This window comes from Thunnus maccoyii, chromosome 5 (assembly GCF_910596095.1).
Source record: "Thunnus maccoyii chromosome 5, fThuMac1.1, whole genome shotgun sequence".
NCBI classification, from domain to species: domain Eukaryota; kingdom Metazoa; phylum Chordata; class Actinopteri; order Scombriformes; family Scombridae; genus Thunnus; species Thunnus maccoyii.
In genome coordinates this window covers 12,582,471-12,592,268 of record NC_056537.1, presented here as the reverse complement: position 1 = coordinate 12,592,268, position 9,798 = coordinate 12,582,471, and the positions used below count along the sequence as shown (strand labels likewise).

Here is a 9,798-nt window from a genome sequence, read left to right as displayed (position 1 = left end):
TGAGGTCTTGACCTTAAGGTTGAAAAATCCAATATACCGTAGAGAAAAGAAGGAGATGAAACTAGAGCAGAGGAGATGATGAAAGAGGATTGAGACACCAGGAGATAACACAGGAGGGGGGTTAGGAGAGAAAGACGAGAGGAGGAGACAAGGTGAGAGGAAAGAGGACAAGAGCAGGAGGACAGGACAGGAGGGAGGAGGAAAGGAGAAGTGTAGAGAAGGAGGACAGACAAGAAGATGATAAGAGAAAAAGGAAATAGAGATGAGACAAGACAAGAGGGGAGGAGATGTGTCTCTCCTCCTGCTCTCAGCCACAGGCATTTGTGTCTATCAGTTTGGATTACACGCTGTTGCCTCTGAAAATCCATGTCCACACTTTGGTTTACACAGCTTGGATATTTGCTTTCTTTTTCACCACCAAAAACTTGTCACAGTTGGAAGTGTTTTAAGTATGTTTCTAAAAGAGTCAGCACACTCATGGCCGATTATGCTTTCATAACACCAAGCGTTTGATGAGATAGAGAGATTTTATGTGGGAACATCCTGGTGTGTAAGCTGTGGTGTGACTGTGACAGAGCAGGAGACTTCCAATACGAAAAAAGGATTTTTAGCAGATTATAGTAAAACCAAACCTAGGGTAGTAGGCCCATTGTGAAGTCAAATTGATGTACTGGATGTCAGAAAATATGCATAGCTGTGCAAAACTTCCTCCCCAGAAACCTTATTAAGAAAGATTGGATTTTCTTATCTGGTCGGTTTAAAATCCCGGTTGTTTCAATGAAGCGAGAGGGTGGAGAAAAAAAAAAATCTAAATTATGAATAATGAATTGTTATTCTCTTCCATTTTTTACACCAGATTGAAGAAAAACCCAGAGAAGAAGAAGCAGCAGACAACTAGCCAGGGTGGAGGAGGAGAGAGGGGATTTGGGTTTCTCTGGTAAGTTGGAAACATTTCTCTCAGACTTTAAATTCATTTTTCAACTTTTTTTTTTTTTCCCCCTCATCACCAACATCATCATTTTCCAAAACAGTTTGAACTTCCGGCCTTTCAGGAGCAAACGTTCTTGTTCTTTTTCAAAGGCATTTCTCCTCCCGCAGGATGTGAGCACACACAAATGTCAGCCTGTTTGCTATGCCTGGCAAGTGTCTCTAGTCCAAATATCATCTATGATACTGCCAGAATGTGAATGTATTAAAGGGATAGTTCGCATTTTTTTGAAGGCGGGTTGTATAAGATAGTTAGTGTATTACCTGCAGTAGATTTGGGTCCGCTGCTGGGTCAGAAAGTGCTGCTGCAGCATAATATAGTAATAAACTATTGCTGCTGGCCCCGTCTACATCAGTACATCGCTCAGCTTCTGTGTCTTTATTTCTGCCTGCTTCTCCAAACTGGGAGCGTGCCGACCCAAATCTACTGCAGGTAATATACTGACTATGGATAAAACTTCAAAAAAATCAGAACTATCCCTTTAATGTGAACACTCTGTAGAGTTTATAGGTCCCTGAACGACTAGTTGGCCTTTCCACTACTGCAGTCTCAGTTGTGTTGCCTCCTCTTTTGTTCCAGCTGTAAAGCAAAGGTCACCGCTTGCTTGACTGGCACTTGTCCACTGGCAAAGTGTGTTTTTGTGTCGGCACCCATTTTGGCAACAAGGTTTGGCAGGGGATTAAAAACACAGGGTTTCAAATGTCCAACTGTCTGTTTGATACATATGGTTACCAAGGTAACACACCCTCTCATCCTCGCCCGCTGCGGTGACAGTGGTTGTCAATACTAGAAATCACAAAATAGCACTTACAGCCTAAATTGTGCCTATTGCCTCCCTCTTTATTGACACATAATGTATCATAATGGAGCATGCAGAGGTAGAAAAGTTCTCTAATGGCAGTTGCACAATTAAGCGCTAAAGTAGCTCCCGTAAGTACATGGTCTCATGATGCATTAGAGGCCAGAGAATTGACTCTCAGCTCACACAGGGTTTTTCGAAAATGACCCTCCGCAACCTTAAGCTCATCTCCTCATTCTGCTGTGCTCAAAGTGCGTCTGTGATTCAGCGGGGAGTTGGATCTAATGCTCTGTGAGTGGAGGTGACACGATGTGATGTGTGTCCACCGCCCAGTGGAGTGTGAAGGAAGGAGCCCACCTCAGCCTCGCAGCAGGCCGAGCCAGGCGGGGAGGCAGCACGCACAGCTGAATGGAGAGTTAAGGGACTCTGACGGCTCTGAGCTCATCTGCCTCTGCTGTTGGTTCCTACGGTTGTTTTATTTTCACCTATGGGGGGGCTCTCTCTCTCTCTCTCTCTCTCTCTCTCTGTCTCTCTCAGTTTATCCATTTATGTGCCTATTTCAATCTCTCTCTTTCCCTCTGCCTATCTGTCAGTCTGTTTGTGTCTGAATCTCTCATTCTTTCCGTTTCTCTCTTGTCATCGCTCTGTGGCAGTCAGTTGTTGCTGTGAATACAGCGGTCAATACCGCTGTGCTCCAGGCCAGAGAGGCTGAGTCCACATTTTTCAATGGCCGAGTCATAGAAGGCCACACTTAGGAGCTGCAGACTGAATTTGCGGTTTTAAGCACAGTGAGGCGTGAAGCGTCCATTGTGAGCTGCAGCATTCAGGTCCCAGGCCCTTCAATAGAAGGCTGCAGAGGTTTCTGTTTACCTCCATAGTGCTGTCTTTCACAGGCTTCCCTCACATGGCTGTCATGGACAGGGAGTGTGGTATTATTGTTTGTGTTTGTGTGTGTTTTGATGCCAAGTGGGGAGGGTGGGAAAAAGATCGTGGATCACCCAACCAGAGCTTTGCCTCCTCAGAAACAGCAATGATATGGTTAACTCTACACACTTTTCGCTGTAAATCTCTGTGACAAAATTACATAATACAGACTTTTCATACACAATACAGTGCAGTCAGAAAGTATTTGCTCAGAAAGTTCATACATTTCTCATTGTTTACTCCCACTGACTGTAAGCTGCTGAGTCTTGGTTTCAAAGGTGTTTGATTGTGTTCACACCTCTCATGGGTGCACATTAGATGAACAGTGAAGGACTCCTGTTTTAGTCCTTTTTAAATCACCAATCTTTGCACAGTGCAGCAGGACAATGATCCAAACATACAGAAAGAGCAACAAAGGAGTTTTTTTTTTCATGGCCAAACACTGGAATATTCTTGATTTAGCTGATCATGTGTTCCACTTGCTTAAGAGATCAGACTGAAGGCGAAAGCCCCTGAAACAAGCAGGAGGTTAAGATGGCTGCAGGCCTGACAGAACGTCATCGGTCTGGCCTGTGTCTTTGGTTGTAGATTTCAGCTTGTCAATGTCTGCTAAGGATTTTAAGCAAGTATTAAAAATGAAGAGATGTTATAAAAAAAATCAGTTTTATTACAACTTGGGTGTTATTTTGGTAGTTTTGGCCATTATTCGTATACATAAACCATATCTTTCATATTGTATCTCACCAAAATCATCGCTGAGATCCGGAAACATGGAGACATCGCTATAATGGAGGTCAATGTTAATAACAGTTATCACCGCTCATGTTGAAATGTGAAATGTGCCAGCAGTTAGGTGAGCATCCGTATGAAAGCCCAGTATTCATGTTAAATGATATTTTGAGCTATCGTTAGGCCCTGCAGTGGGTTCATCTACTGAATCCTCTGACAGGTGACACCATTTTCTAACCCAGATCTAACAAAACTACCTTTGAATCCTACCTCACCAAAGCAAAGAGCAGATACACAGCGACCCATCCTTCCATCTACACTGAATCTGCTTACATTGGCTGGAACCACTACTGTAGCTTGATAGGCAGCTTCATCTGAATGCCACGACCCACTCTGTAGCCCTGCCACCATCCCTGCTGATTTAGCTCCACTAGTCTTACAAAGACCAAAGGACAGACGGACAGTTTGGGTAATAATTTTACTCTCACTTTTGTTTTCTTCCAAAAAAAAAAGTTGGGCAAATCTGGGAGTTTGTTTAAAAACCTGTATGATCATTTGACTGCACATGTTTCATAGCCAGTGTGATGACTTCTTTCTAGCGATGTCATCATGTTTCCTGACTGTAACATGGTGAGTACAGTGCTATTATTACCAATAAAAATGATGGCCAAAACTACAAAGCGAGATACATCCAGATTTTCAATTTAATTTGCCCTATTATGTTCTGTCCCCTAAAATTAAGCGACTGTATGTGTATGATTATAATTCATGCGCATATCATGTGATGAGGATGAAAACAACTTCAAATAATGTTGAACGTCAGCATTTTAATCTTATAATCAGAGTTTCAAAGAAAAGTTCCCCAGTCTAATATTCTGACTGTACTGTACATAAAAGCGGCTGGATACATTTGTGAAATAACTCGACTTCCTGAATAAAAATGCAAAAGACTGGACTGTAAATTGCTGACTTTCTCTAAGAGATCCTCCATAAATGCCAGTACGCATGAACACCGTCGTCTACTAGGAGTGAAGCATCAGCTCTCTGGCATGTGGTTAGAACGCAGTGATATTACACAGCAGCAGTAGAGCAGAGATCAGACGAGCTGCAGAAGAGAAGAGGGATTTATACGTGCACAAAAGGCCCCTTGGCTGCTCCCAGCGCGCGTTGTTTCAGATGAGCGCGCCCAGATATTTCTTAGGTGTCTCTTTGATACTAGCTTGACAATTCTCTGACAGTTCTCTCTGTCAACACTCCTGTCTGCACATGTTATGTTTAAGAGCGACTGTATGTGTGAAAGAGGCCGTGTACGGATGTGAACGACTGGGTGTGTGTGTTTTTTTAGTGTCTCTTTGGTTGTATGAGAAGCAGAGGCAGGGAGATGGGGAGACACGCAGCTTAAGTGTCAGAAAGAAGCACATGAATAAACAAATAGATGAATAGATGGATACAAAGACAGTGAGGGAGAGAAAGCGGCTGAGTGATGTGAAAGAGGTTGGTGAGGCCCCTCCTGAGGGGGTTTCAGCTCTCCTCCTCCATCTTCCAGGGTTGTGGAGAAAGTCGGCTTCATGCGCAACTGACTCACAAACTGCTCAGCAGACAGCCTGGAGAATGTGAGGAGATGCTGTTCTATATCTGGTGCTGCATTTCCATCTTTTTTTTTTCACCTGCGCAACCTTCCTCTAGGCGTTGTTCTACCTTCGCTGCCTGTCCTCTCTGTGCAATTATCTGGTCCAGCCGTTTAGATCTTCCTTATTTGCACTGCTGAATGCACGTTTGTTATTCCTCTGTATTCATCTCTCTGTTATCCATCATCTCCAGTCAGTTAATTTAGTATTAAGTCTCAAAATCTTATTAAATGCTGAAATGACTAGTCAATCAATCAGTTAGTTAATGTATAGAAAATAAATCAACAACAGTTTTGATCAATCAATCCTTTAAGTCAGGAAAATTTGCTGCTTCCACCTTCTCAGATCTGAGAATTTGCTGTTTTTCTCAGTTTTATATCATTGTAAATTAGATATCTTTCAGTTTGGATTGTTGATTTGTCAAAACAAACCAACTTGAAGATGTCACCATGGGCTACGAGAACTTGAAATTTAATTGAAATTAAAAATAATTATTCCTTGCAGCCATAATCTGATTTGTTTTTCATTTAATTGTTTGCAGTGCAGTTGATTTGTTTCAATATACTGTAATTGCAAGAACATTTCTTGGTCCTAACGGAGTGATTGGCTTCATGTTCCCAAGATGTTCCTCACTTGAAAAACAAGATTGTGTAGCCGCCTTTGGTGTTCTTGTTCTTTATTTAGAAATTTAGAAAGAAATAGAGGAAATATATGCCAGGTTATGGTGGCCAAACCTGTTTGCAGTTACCTCAGAGTATCTATACTCTCTTCATCTCACTTGCTTGAGACGTCTCTGAATCTTTTTTTCACGCTGTGGATGAATTCCAGAGGTCTGTTTTTTCTGATTCCAAGCATCGACGTGGCTTCAGGAGAGAGAAGATTGTCCTCACACAGTCATAAGCTGGTGGGATCCAGCTGTTTGGAAGGGCCTCTAAGAAACCAAATGATTTATGTGGCTGCTAGGCGTGGGTCCTGGTCCAAGGCCAAGTCTATCTGCTCATCAATATAAACAGCCTGCTTCCCGGGTGTTGTGGTGGAATACAAATGGCTGAATTTAGATGTCACCCCTTGCTCACCTGCATCTCACCCACTTCTAATGAGAAATCTCTCTCTGTACGTGTTGAGAGAGAGAGTAAAGGAACGAGCAAATATAAAATGTGAGAACACGCTGAAGAAGACTTTTGTCTGTAGATCTCTAGCTCCGCTTGCTGAATTACATTACACCTATATTTCCAAATGTTTTTGAAATGTTTTTCTTGTTCAGAGATGTAATTTGCTGGATCTTGAATCAACATGACAAACATTATGCTTCTGGGTGCATATATGATTTGGGTAGATGCATACAATTTCCTGAGTCTGGAGTCTGAATCCTGTCAAATTCCTTACTGAGTATCTTTAGGTTTAGCTTGAAGAGGGTTTTAAGTAAAATTATAAATAGCTAAAAGCCTCCACAGGTGATTTTTAATTATTTTGCCTGATTAGACCTCTTCTCGGGGCTGTGTGGGCTGGCACAAACTGTGCAACTTCATCATTCTTAAAGACCTTTTTCACTACAAACATTTTCACATGTCATAGCAGGAAAAGATGTAGTGCAGTCATTAGATCTTCCTGTTCAGAGTTCTGGTATTGTGCATGTTGCTAGCACACTGGTATGCTGTAATAGGATGATTCAATGGAACAGAGCCATCCTTAATGTTAGTAGTTACACCTGTGCTTTTCCTGCTAATTCAAAAGCTCTGTCCCGATTCGCTACTACATACTAATTAAGGTTTTGAGTATGTAATGTGCCGACACTGAAAAAGTGACAAATTATGTGTAAGAGTTAGTTTGTGTACTACTAAACGCCTGATTTTTGAGTGTGCTGCTGTATGTACTCTATTATATTACAATGCACTGCATAAAGGAAGCTACAGAGAGATCTTGGAAAACAGAAAATAAGTATTAAATCTTTGAAAAACATTTGACTTTGTCTTTGTGAAGCGTAATTTGCAGCAGCATTCCAAAACTGCCGACACATGCATTATATCAGATTAGAGCAAGATAGCAAAGTACATTAATTTTTGTTTTATTAACTGCAAAAACAGTATACTGTGACAATTACTATAATACATACTGAAGGTCGTTAGTGTGGAATTAAGACATAGCATTTAGACTAATAGTCTAATCAGCAGGGATAAGTGAAAACACCTGTGCAGGTTTGCAGAGTCTTTAATGTTAAGATTGATGTTTAACTAAGTAACATTTTATCACACATTTACCAGTATACTAAATAATCTTGTGAATGTGTTGTATATTGCTTTTTTGGGTATTTAAAAATGAGACAGAAGAGATTTTTTATAAGATATCCATTAGACTAAGAATAAGATAGAAGTAGGTGGAGGGATCCAACACTATTTCATCAATGATTGTAAAACATGTGTGTTCCTACTTTTGAAACACATAGTTTAAGCTACAAGTAGGTGACCATGAAATGCATTTATTCATTCTTCACGTGTAGACAGATGAGGGTGAGATGGTTCCAGCAGAAGTACTGTAATTCATTCTTCTGTCATGTTCAACCCCCGGGAGCATAAACACACTCAAACACCCCTGGTCTTCATTCTTGTAGGCAAGTCACACACACACACCTTTCCCAGCAACGCTGCTCGACCTCCCAGTGTCGACCTTTCCTGTACCTGCACTGAGCAATAGAGGCAGTCAGAAAGAAAAAAAAAAAACCCCACAAGCTCCACTAAAGCCTCTCCTAGCCATTATCCAACACTCAGCAGACACTTCTCTTACATTAGCGACCAGGCCTGCGCCAGTCTCGTCCCGTCAAACGCAGACACAGGACAGAGGCTGTTAGCGGAAGCCAGGCTGACTGTTAGTGTTAAATGGGAGCAACGTTTCCTCCGGAATCACAGTTTGACAAATGAGGGCTGATGGAGCAGTTCTTGTCGGGGTCGTTATTTCTGATGGGGCCAGCCGATCTGTAAGGATGAAGCACTGTTTGTCTGAGCTCTGACGCCCTCTGGGCTAAACACCAAACCCACTCGAAACACACTCAAACTCTCTGAGTGATGAATGTAATGGGAAAAATCTCTAAGCTATAACACCAGGAAAGCTTTTTTTTAGTTTGGGTGTCTCGTGTTTTCACATTATGTCTTCAAATAAACTTGCAAAGAGAGTTCTGAAGCACATGAAGGGACTTCCTTTATGATAAGGCTAAGTCCTTCATTAGTATCATTAGTACTCATTAGCTAATATTTCAGTCAGACAGACCCACGAGACAGATAGAAACATGTTCACACTAAGTCTTGGTGTGGCGCTAAGTCAGCATCAGTCAGTTACCACAAGGGGCTTTCTACTGTATCCTTTAATCACCAATATTCTCTTTAATTTCACAAAATTCAGTGCTTCAAATGAAATTAGACCACCCAATTACATGCTAACAAAAAATACTTCCATCCACTAATGGGAGATGTTATCTCTCTCCTGTAATTTCATTTATTTGGTAAAATATCACAAGTTTCTCATAACTTGATTAGATTAAATTCCATCGAAAGTCTTTAGAGTGGAGAAGAGTTAAAATGAAAATTCACAGTGTTGCTCTTCAGTTCAAATACAGTCAGATGAGTTTACTCAAGGCTATCTTTGATGAATTGTTTGCCTCCCCTGAGTTGTTTGTTGAGTTTAGCATATGAAAACCTGACTTGTGAAATAGAGTGGACATAGCCCAAGCCGGTGTAATCAAAGCTCATTCAGACTTGGCTGAAAGCGAGTGTTTGGATCTGTGCAGCTGGCACACACATTATTTTCACATTAAGCAACATTTCTGCATGTGGTGTGTTGTAATTTGGTGAATCATGTGCCTTATGTGGAACATATTTTCTAAAATTCTGTTTTTAAACACTGACAGGTTGAGAAATTACATGTTTCTTTGTTGTACTGGGTCACTGCTTTTTGCACGTTTTGAGTGAATATACAGGAGATGAAATGCTAAAATATTCAAATACTAAACTTAAAAGCAGTGCTGAGATGACTATCCATCAATCAGTGCATCGACAGAACATTAACTGCCAACAGTTCTGATAACAGATCAATCTGCGTCACAAATGTGAGGATTTGTTGCCTTTCTCTGCTTTATACTACAGTGTTCATTTCAGTTCAGGTTTTTATGGTCCCACAAGAGGAAATTATAAAAGCATAAAACACGCAAAACCATGAAAACATGACAATAAGATATTAAAAGTGCCACAATTTAGACAATAAAAAACAGTTTACAATGGATTAGTATTAAGAGCACTTACTGTAAATCATTTCGTCAGTGAAAACTATTTGATGAAAACTCAACTTAAATAGATAAAGAGTAATCTATGAAAATAAAACTATAATGTAAGCTATACAATTTGCTTCAGCCAATGAAAACTCAATGATAATGTGAAAATTGATTAAATGTGGTCAGCATCCATCTGTAGAACTGCACATTTATGCTCATTTATGTCAGCATCCTCCACTGCCCAATAATATGTCAGAATTTGACCTGTTGAACTAATACTCAGGATATTCTACTTCTGTAATTTTTTTTACTTAATTTCACTTAATCAAAAAAAAAAAAAGACAGATTAATTACAGCCCTTCTTCAGAACATCCAACTAACTTCACTCATAGATTTTTGATGCTGCCTTTTTTTTTTGGAGGAGAGAAAAACAACTTTCAATTTCATAGTATTTTGGAAGGGTTAACTCCTG

General features: G+C 40.5%; 1 protein-coding gene across 3 annotated transcripts in view; it reads left to right on the top strand.

The window, feature by feature from the left end:
• Positions 1–899: 899 nt before the first annotated feature.
• LOC121897300 (neuronal cell adhesion molecule-like) overlaps positions 900–9,798 on the top strand; it is a 42,891-nt gene continuing 33,992 nt past the window's right edge. For all 3 annotated transcript variants that reach the window (XM_042411704.1, XM_042411705.1, XM_042411703.1), the window contains exon 1: positions 900–937. The gene's annotated coding sequence lies outside the window, so the exon portion shown is untranslated. The remainder of the gene's footprint in view (positions 938–9,798) is intronic.